This window comes from Lactuca sativa, chromosome 5 (assembly GCF_002870075.4).
Source record: "Lactuca sativa cultivar Salinas chromosome 5, Lsat_Salinas_v11, whole genome shotgun sequence".
NCBI classification, from domain to species: Eukaryota; Viridiplantae; Streptophyta; class Magnoliopsida; order Asterales; family Asteraceae; genus Lactuca; species Lactuca sativa.
The window spans coordinates 38,259,724-38,269,820 of NC_056627.2; positions in this window are offsets into that span (position 1 = coordinate 38,259,724).

Consider the following 10,097-nt stretch of genomic DNA (forward strand, 5'->3'; position numbering starts at 1 on the left):
CTTGATATGTGCCAACGAGGGAGCTTTCCCTATCCACATCTCGTGAGGAGTCTTGGAAACCTTCTTGGTGGGAACTAAGTTAAGTATATGGGCGGCAGTCTTTAAGGCATACCCCCAGAAAGCTATTGGTAACGAAGTTCGACTCATCATAGAACGAACCATGTCCAACAAGGTCCGATTACGTCTCTCGGCCACACCATTCAATTGTGGCGTCCTCGGAGGTGTCAATTGCGAAACGATTCGGCATTCTTTTAGATAGTCGTGAAATTCAAGACTTAGGTACTCTCCTCCTCGGTCTGACCGAAGCATCTTGATTTTCCTGCCCAGCTGATTCTCCACTTCATTCTTAAACTCTTTGAACTTTTCAAAGGTTTCCGACTTTTGCTTGATCAAGTAGATATATCCATATCTGCTATAATCATTTGTAAAAGTCACGTAGAAGCAGCAAGCATCCCTTGTGGTGGATCTAAAGGGCCCGCATACATCGGTGTGTGTGAGATCCAATAAACCCTCACCCCTTTCACAAGTGCCAGTAAAGGGTGACTTGGTCATCTTCCCAAGTAAACAAGATTCACACGTGTCATCGTCCCTAAGGTCGAATGACTCCAACACTCCATCCTTTTGGAGTTGGGCTATGCGTTTCTTGTTGACATGGCCTAGGTGACAATGGCACAAGCATGCTTTGTCTAGACTAGTAGACGAATCAATATTCAAAACATTATTTCCTAAATTATCAACAATCATCACAGATTCATAAATCCCATTACAAGGTAATGCATTGAAATAAAAGACACCATTCAAATAAACGTTAATAGAACCATTACTATTATCAAAAGAATATCTGAAACCTTGTCTAAACAACCCGTGAAAAGAAATAATGTTTCTTGCCATATCTGGCGCATAACAAAAATTCTCTAAATCTATCCCTAACCCATTATTTAACACTAAAGAATAAACACCGACTCTGGTCACAGGCGACGATCTTCTATTTCCCATAATCAGGTTCATCTTAACATGTTCCATCTCCCTACTTCTTTTTAGGCCCTGCATATCAGAACAAATGTGGTAACCACACCCTGTATCAAGAAACCATGAAGTAGCAAATGATGAGTTATTAGATTTAATAGAATACATACCTGCAAAGGTGGGCTTAATCTTCCCATCTCTTATGTCCTGCAGATATTGTGGGCAGCTTCGCTTCCAGTGGCCCTTTTGGTGGCAATAGAAGCACTCTGCTTCTTTAGGATCGGAAGAGGGCTTAGTAGGGCCATCTTTGGTCCTACTTGAGGATGAACCATCACGGGGTTTCCCCTTATGGTGGCTCTTACATGGAGCCTTCCTCTTTTTGCCCTTTCCTTGACCTATTGCCATCACAGGAGCGGCCACAGCAGGGGACGGTGCAACAGATTTGTCTTTGAGGTTGCTGTCAGCAGTCCTCAAGAGTCCTTGGAGCTTGCTCAAGGAGACCTCCTCTTTGTTCATATGGTAGGTCATCCTAAACTGATTGTAGCAGGAGGGCAAGGAATGGAGGATTATGTCGATAGCCAAATCCTCATCAAACTTAACATTAAGTTTGAGAAGAAGATCAACATACCTCTGCATTTTCTGCAAATGAGAGGTTAGGGATTTTCCACTCCCCATCTTAGCGGTGATCATGTTAGTAATGATCTCATAGTCCTCTTGCCTCACGCTCTAGTGATACCTGTCCAGCAAATCCTGATGCATTTCATACGGATACATGTCCTCATAGGACTTTTGGAGTTTGAGGTTGATGGTGGCCAGCATGATGCATTGAACTTTTGTAGCATCACTCTCGTGGACCTCAAAGGCGGCCAGCTCTTCAGGAGTAGCAACATCTAGGATGATCTTTTCAAGCTTTTCATCGAGCACATATTCTTTGTCCTCGTAGCGTGTGATCATGCGAATATACCTCATCCACTCGTTGATGTTTGACCCATCAAATGTCACTTTCTGACACAGTTTCATCAACGAGAATGACCCAGAAGCGTTGTTGTTGTTGTTGTTTGTAGACATCTGAAAAAGAAAGGAACAAAGTTTGATTAGGAATGAATCCCTAATTAAACACCCAAATGAGAAATTAGGGCTAGGATCCAACAACATTATTTACAACTTAGCAAGGGATACCGTACTCTAAAAGGAAATAATTTGAAGGTAAGTGAATGACGGTTCACTAATTCTCACCATGAAAAACGAAAAAGCAATTTAGGTTCTAAATGTATTGAAAACTCCTAGATCTTTGACATTCATTGAACTTTTCAATGGCATGCTTAAATCTCGATATGCATTTCAGATTTGCGACTGGAATGCCGAGGATCGCAAACAAATTTGTGAATAACCATGCAAATCAACGTGGTTCACTCAATGTCTCCATCACCTAATCAACGCGCCGGTAAACCACATACGCTCCATTGATCTATGACAAACATCGAGTCACCCTTCGCTACAAACGTCATCCCCAAATTGATGTGCCGGTTAACCACATGCGCTCCATCAACGTTTGACAAGGGTACGAAGTGTAATTCCATGGATTAGCATCATTTTCACATTTTACCCTAAAGTAACTAGGAATGGGAATTTATAAAACATGTAGTTACTTTATATTTAACATTATACTTTTAGTGAGGAGAGGGTTGCCCTATCCTACCTGTTCGGCTAACGACCCTCCACCAGTCAAGCAAGCGGTAGGTGTGAGCGTACACCCATTAAGCGCCATTTTATAGGCAGCAACCTTATAGACCGGCTTCGTGAATGAGGCCTACTAACAGTAAGACTAGCATTTTAAGTTATACATATATATATATATATATATATATATATATATATATATATATATATATATATATATATATATATATATATTAATTAAACTTGTAATAATATATAATAGTACAGGGTTGAATTTTAAACTTGTAAAATTCTAAGGGTTTAAAATTTAAATTACTCAAAATTAAACTTTTAATCATAAATTCAAACTTCAAAACTTGAGGGCAAGAATTGAACTTTTCAAAACACAAGGGATCAAATAACAAATAATTCAAATTAACCAATTAATTTGATAATTATCTATATTTGACCTAATCTTAATTTTAGTCATTAGATAATTACCAAATAATTTTAATTAATCCATATTTATCACATAAACAACTAATATTAAAAGATTTGAAATTATCTATTGTTTTGATAAGGATAAACACTTAATTAAGGTAAAATTCAGATTTTAACTTCATAAAACAAATTAAGTATCAAATCCAAGTCAAAACAGCAGCGAAAACCCGAAATACCCTCTGCCTGACGAACTGACTCGCCGAGTCAGACCTGGACTCGCCGAGTAGGGGCCAACTCGCCGAGTCCAGATACTGACTCTCCGAGTTGAGTGGGGCAGGGGCCAAAAACTCGATTTTCAGCAAATAAAGCAGTTAAGCATCACATACAACTGAAACCAATCAAAGCTTTGATACCATTGATGGGTTTTATGCATAAGAAACATTCCTATGTGCTCATACAAACCCTAATGCTTGGATCTAGGTTTCACTATTGAACATGCTTTGATTCCAGGACTTATAAACCCTAATCTAGCATATAAACAACAAAAATAACATATAGAATCAGATCTAGATGTTTACCTCTTCACTTGTTGGCATAGATCTTCTCTTTTTTCTTCTCTTGAGCTTATAGTCATAAATGCAACTCCTCTAATGGTTCACAAACCCCACAAGCAAGAAGGCAATATGAGAGATGGAGAGAGAGGCTAGAAATCGGCCTAGGGATCTCTTAGAATCAAGTGGTAGCCGAATTTAATGCCCTAGGGGTCATATTTATACTTACAACTCACTAGGGTTTCAGTCTAAACCCTAATGGACAGCTTATCCACCAAACAGCCCATGGAACCTTCTGGAATAAGGCCTTGGACGAAAATATGATAGATACCCATGATAATTTCGTTCCCCCTTAAGCCCATTAGGTTTCCTTAACCCAAAACTCAACTATCATACATTTGACAGTTTATACCCCTTTATTCAATTAATCTCTTTTGATCACCAAATTAATTCCTGATTAATTTATGACCAATACTAATTAAATAAATATGATTTCTCCTTTAATACATTATTCTTATAATATATTAATAAATCATAATACTCTCTCTTTCTCCTTGAATTAACTTGTCAAGTTGCTTTGGAGAAGGCAACCCAAAAGGACCATGCATAACCGGGTCAAGTACATACCAAATATAGTTACGGGCTTAGACACTATTGGAATCTGACCCCTGATTCTTTCTTCCTTATGATTATCTCTCATTAACCCCTCTAGTTGTGCCTTCTTGGTCACATCTAACGGTGGTGAAAAGATAGCCATCCTCAAACATAGATCTTTGATGGGTATACTCGCTGCATTACGATTCAAGGCATCGGCCACAATATTGGCCTTCCCAGGATAGTATAGAATCTTGTAGTTATACTTTTTCACCACATCTAACCATCTGTGCTGCCTCATGTTCAAGTTTGGTTGATCCATCAAATATCTCATGCTCTTTTGATCTGTCAAAATAGTACACCTAACCACATACAAATAATATCTCCAAATCTTGAGGGCGAAAACCACAACCACCAACTCCAGATCATGAGTAGGGTAATTCGCCTTGTAAGGCTTCAACTACCTCGACGTACAAGCAATCACATGACCCCTTTGCATATAAACTACACCCAATCCCGAAATCAATGCATCACAATAAACCACAAAGTCATATATACCCTCGGGAAGGTTCAGAATCGGAGCTTCACACAATTGCTGTCTCAAGGTCTCGAATGTGGCTTGCTGTGCAGGCCCCCACTGAAAAGTAATATTTTTCTTTGTCAAATGGGTCAAAGAAACAACAATCTTGGAGAAATCCTAAATGAATCTCTAGTAATAACATGCTAACCCAAGGAAACTCTGAACCTCATATAGTGTCCTTTGAACCTTGCATCACTGCCTCGATTGTGGCCGTCTCGACCGATATACCCTTTTGGTTGATGATGTGACCCTAGAACTGAACCTCCGCAACCAGAAGTCACATTTGGATAACTTGGAATAAAGCCTCTCCCTCCTTAATGCCTCCAATACCTCCCGCGGGTGCTAATCATGTTCCTCCTTCGTCTTAGAATAGATCAATATATCATCAATAAACACTATTAGAGAATGGTTCAACATCGGCGTACAAACTTGGTTCATGTGATCCATGAATGTTGTCATTGTGTTGGTGAGTCCAAATGGCATCACCACAAACTCATAATGACCATAACGAGTCCTGAAGGCCATCTTCTGCACATCCTCTTCCTGGACCTTCATCTGATGATAACCCAATCTCAAATCAATCTTAAAGAACCAAGATGCACCCTGAAGTTGGTCAAATAAATCATCGATCCTCGAAAGTGGATAACGGTTCTTCACTGTCAGTTTGTTCAACTCACGATAGTTAGTGCATATCTTGTGCGGACCATCCTTCTTTTTCACAAACATGATTGGGGCTCTACACGGTGAGCTTTTCAATCTGATGAATCCCTTGTCTAGCAACTTTTATAGTTGCATAGACAACTCCTGCATCTCCGGAGGTGCTAAGAGATAGGATGCCTTGGTTATTGGCATCGTAGCTGGAATAAGATCAATCTGAAATTAAGCCTTTCTCTTAGGAGGCACTCCCAAAAAATCCTTGAGAAACACATCGAGGAAATCCAGAACAATGGGCACGTCATCTACTAAAGATACCTCCTCGCTCTCGCAATTGAACAAACAGTCAGTCCATGTTGAGCCCCTTAGCCATGAATAACCAATTCTTCCCCACTTGGGGTTCGAAATCTCACTAACTAATGCTCATAATCAATCATAGTCCCATTGGGGCCCAACCAGTCCATACCTACTATAACCTTTGACATTTGCAGAAGAATCATAACCAAATCAATCAAATACCTATCATTGAACATATTTAAAACACATCCTCTATGAACTCTCAAAGCGCTCACTGAACGATTATCGAACAATCTCCACGTAGAATAGATATTCCAGTGTCCCTGGAGTGTCACTGAACTTCTTGCTAAGTTCAAGAGACACAAATAATTGGATAGCATCCGAATCAAAAAGAAGAAGAGCCGGAAACCCATTAATTAAAAACATCCCTAAGTATAATCAAACATAAGGCATCAGCAAAAACAATGTAAATAGTAAAGAGCAAAAAGAAGATACATACCAGTAACCGCATATGGTGTTGCGCGTGCCTACTCGAGTGTCAACTGGAATGTCCTCCTCTTCACCACGGGAGCCTCCGCCTTGCCCTGGCGGCCATCAGTAATCCTCAAGGTGGCTGGTGTGGGTGTCACTGCTCTTTCCGTCAATCTCAGGCAATCAACCTTCTTGTGGCTCATCTGATTGCACCGGAAATAGATTAATGCTCCACGAGGGAAATCCCTACCAAAATTTCATGTCTGCCCACACCTAAAACAACCAGAACCCGCTGCTTGACAAGCCCCATCATGCGGCTTACCACACTTCCCGCAACGACCCTACCCTGTTGGCCCCTAGAACGAGAATCGAAGGTATTGGGCATCTTCACTGGCCCCACTGTTTTCTGTACCTGCTCTGGATTTCACTTCGTCTGAAGCTCCAACTTAGTCTCCTATTCCCAGGCTCTGGCGAACATATCCTCCAAGGTCCTACAACTCGATATTCTCACAAAGTTCTGAATTTCAACTGTGAGCATGTCGTGCTATCTCGTCTTCATCATATGCTTATCTGTAGTATACTGCCAAACCAACAAACCCGTTCCCAAAACTTGGCAGTGATCTCCGCCACAATCGTCGTAGTCTGGCGATGGTCCTGAAACTCCCTTGCCCACTGCTTCACCTCAATAGCATGTGCAAACTCAACTCTGAATCTCATCACAAAATTACCCCAAGTCATAGTCGACATAGCCTCATCTCCCAAAGCATAACCAACCTCCTCCCACCACTCGTGGGCTTCATTCCTTAGAAGACAAGATGCAAAACCCACATTAGATCCCTCGGGGCAGAAGCTTGTCCGCTGAGTATTCTCCATATTAGCAATCCATTGTGTTCTGGTAATGGGGTTCTTCTTTTTGAAGAACTCTTGGGCTCCACAAGCCTTGATCTCCCACAAAGAGAAAGTCTGAGCCGCGAACTGACCAGATGCAATCATGGCGTGAAAGGCCCCTAAGTGATCATCTAGTAGCTGCATGATCCCCTCATTGATGATACAAAACATCCCAGGAGTTGCAAAAAAAATATTGCGGGTGATCTCTGACGTAATGAGCTCGCTTATCCTCTCATCAATTAGTTCAACACCAGAGCTTAAACGACAACCTGAACCGGAATCTCCTCCGCGAGTTCTCACCACCATACTGAAATGGGAACATATAAATGATCATAACATACTTGAGGGAAATCTCACACTGTAAGCTCCTTAGTATCTCCGTGATTTTCCTTGATTCGAGTACGGGTCATGTGTTTTCAATAGTACTGGCACGATACTACCTCTGTACTTTCCTCAAGAATCATATTGAATCTGCTTAGTCACTTCACTATGGCAACTTGCATAAGCTCTATGCTAAACATTATACATATCTCACTACAATACCCTATAGGCTCTCCTAGGAATCCTCATCTCACTTGCTTGTATAATACCAGGAAGTTCTACCAACACCACCAGTTGCCTTATGCATGCAAATTATACACAATACCGGATCAAATTGACTGTCGAATAAATGAATCTATCCTAATCCCACAACTAGACAAGTAACATGAAATAAGGCTAAACCAATCATTCTAAGGCTATGCAGCCCTAATCGTATATAATTTTTAAACATACGCTTAGCAATATACTTTGCCAATAAAGATTCTAAATAATTCATAACATCCAATTCCTCCTAGGATACAAGGCATCACACAAATCAGGCAATTCTATCATGCAATTCCTAAAGGTATCCTTAGCCCTATTCTATCATGAAATTCACATAAACGCATAATACTCATGTATGGGTATTTGGGAATCGCTTATTTAAGCTCGACTGATTGCATGCATCACACTCTTTTCTTTATTAAAATCATTTTAGAAAAATTATTTTCTTTCGAAAAGATTATCAATTCCTCAATTTGAGTTCAGACACACCCTAGAGTGTGCTTGAATCCCTCAAACTAAGTCTATGATACCAACTTGTAACATCCCACAAACACTAATAAAAATTTTCATTTTCAAACCATCAAATCCATACAATATGTTTTCAAAATCAATCATGGTAAAATGTATCTCAAATATTAGAGTTAAATGATAATAATCAATGTGGAAAAGTCATTAGGGGATGTTATGTAGTCAATTTAGGCCCTTCTCTTTTGAACTGGAAGTACCTGAAATATTTAAACCACAAAACCATAAGCACAAAACTTAGTATGTTCTCTAAAATACCCCAGACCATACATATCAGTAGGCCCAATCTTAGGGGTGTATCTCAACCCTATGTGAATGCTATAATCTAACCATAGTCTTACATCCACTTCCATATTACAACACAGTTGTAACCTTTCAGCCATGATCTTCCATGGTCTTTCATGCAAGTCACAAAGACAAACAAGTGTTGTGATCCAACCACAGTCTTTCATATAAGTGTTGTGATCCAACCACAGTATTTCATACATGTGTTTTGATCCAACCATGGTCTTTCTTATAGGTGTTATGATCCACCCACGATCTTTCATGCAAGAGTCAGAAAGACAAACTAGCAACATACATAGTATAGTGAGAATACTCACCTTGCAGATGTAGTCAACAACTAACAACTCTCATAGTCAATGAATCGGGTGCTATACACCTCCTAATAAACCATACAAGATAAACCCTTAGTCTAGATTCTAAAGTTAGCCAATTGGCCAAAATCAACCAGGTCATAAAGCCAACAGTCAACATTGACCTCAGTAGGCTTCCATGCTGTGGAGGATCCATGGACACGTCTTAGATGATGAACTCACCCCGATTCAAAAATCTTAGTAGCAAACAAATACATCGCCACGCCGTGAAAATCAAGTTGCCACGTCGTGGCATGGCCCGTCCAAAACAGTCACGAAATCCCCAGTCACCACGTCGTGGGAACTAGATATTCTCAGCTTAATGGATTCAACTCTCAATCCATTAAATCGTCCATTTGTGCCTTCCATAAGGCTTCCTAACTTCCATTACAACATAATGATCGATACTTTTAGTCATGCATGTCCAATGCAAGTTTAGAGCTCAAGATAGGTCAAAAATGGAGAATAACACCAAAATCTCATGCATGGAGCTCCAAAACACCAACACACATCAAATCCGAACCTTATCTTAAACAAGGGACATCAATGATCCTTTAGGTTGCCAAATGTATGGAATCCCACCATTCCAACTAGCTCATCTCTGAAGAAAAAGGACAAAAACCAAGATTATTCAAGATAACGAACAAACCGTAGAGCTACTAGAGAGAATAAGACTAGTATGTGAAGAGGGAATGAGAGAATGGATAGATTCTCTCTTCAACTTCCATTATATATGACAGGTCATAGAGTCGGTGCAAGTCTGATGCAAACCCGGTGAACTCAATCCAATTAAGATATGCGCTTCTTTTATCATTTTGGCAAACCAATCGTCCCCCTCCACTTTTAGAATATATACTTCAGTCCCTTGAAGCTTGATACGTTATAGCCTTTATCTTTCGTAGCCTTTACAGTTTATGCACCTCTCTTGCAATAAACGAACTAATTTAATACTAATGTCTCTCAATGTTTATCTTGTATCAATATTATTCTCAAAAATTATTCAACATTATATAATTACCCTTAAAACATCCTAAGCATTCATGTTTTTCGACAATATATTGTTATATGGTATGAGTATATCATTAATAGTGCTCGCATTCAATACAATTATATATATATATATATATATATATATATATGTATGTATGTATGTATGTATGTATGTATGTATGTATATATATATATATATACACACACATAGGGGAGCGTTCAATCTAGAACATTTCTTATTGCGAGAACATTTGAGAACAA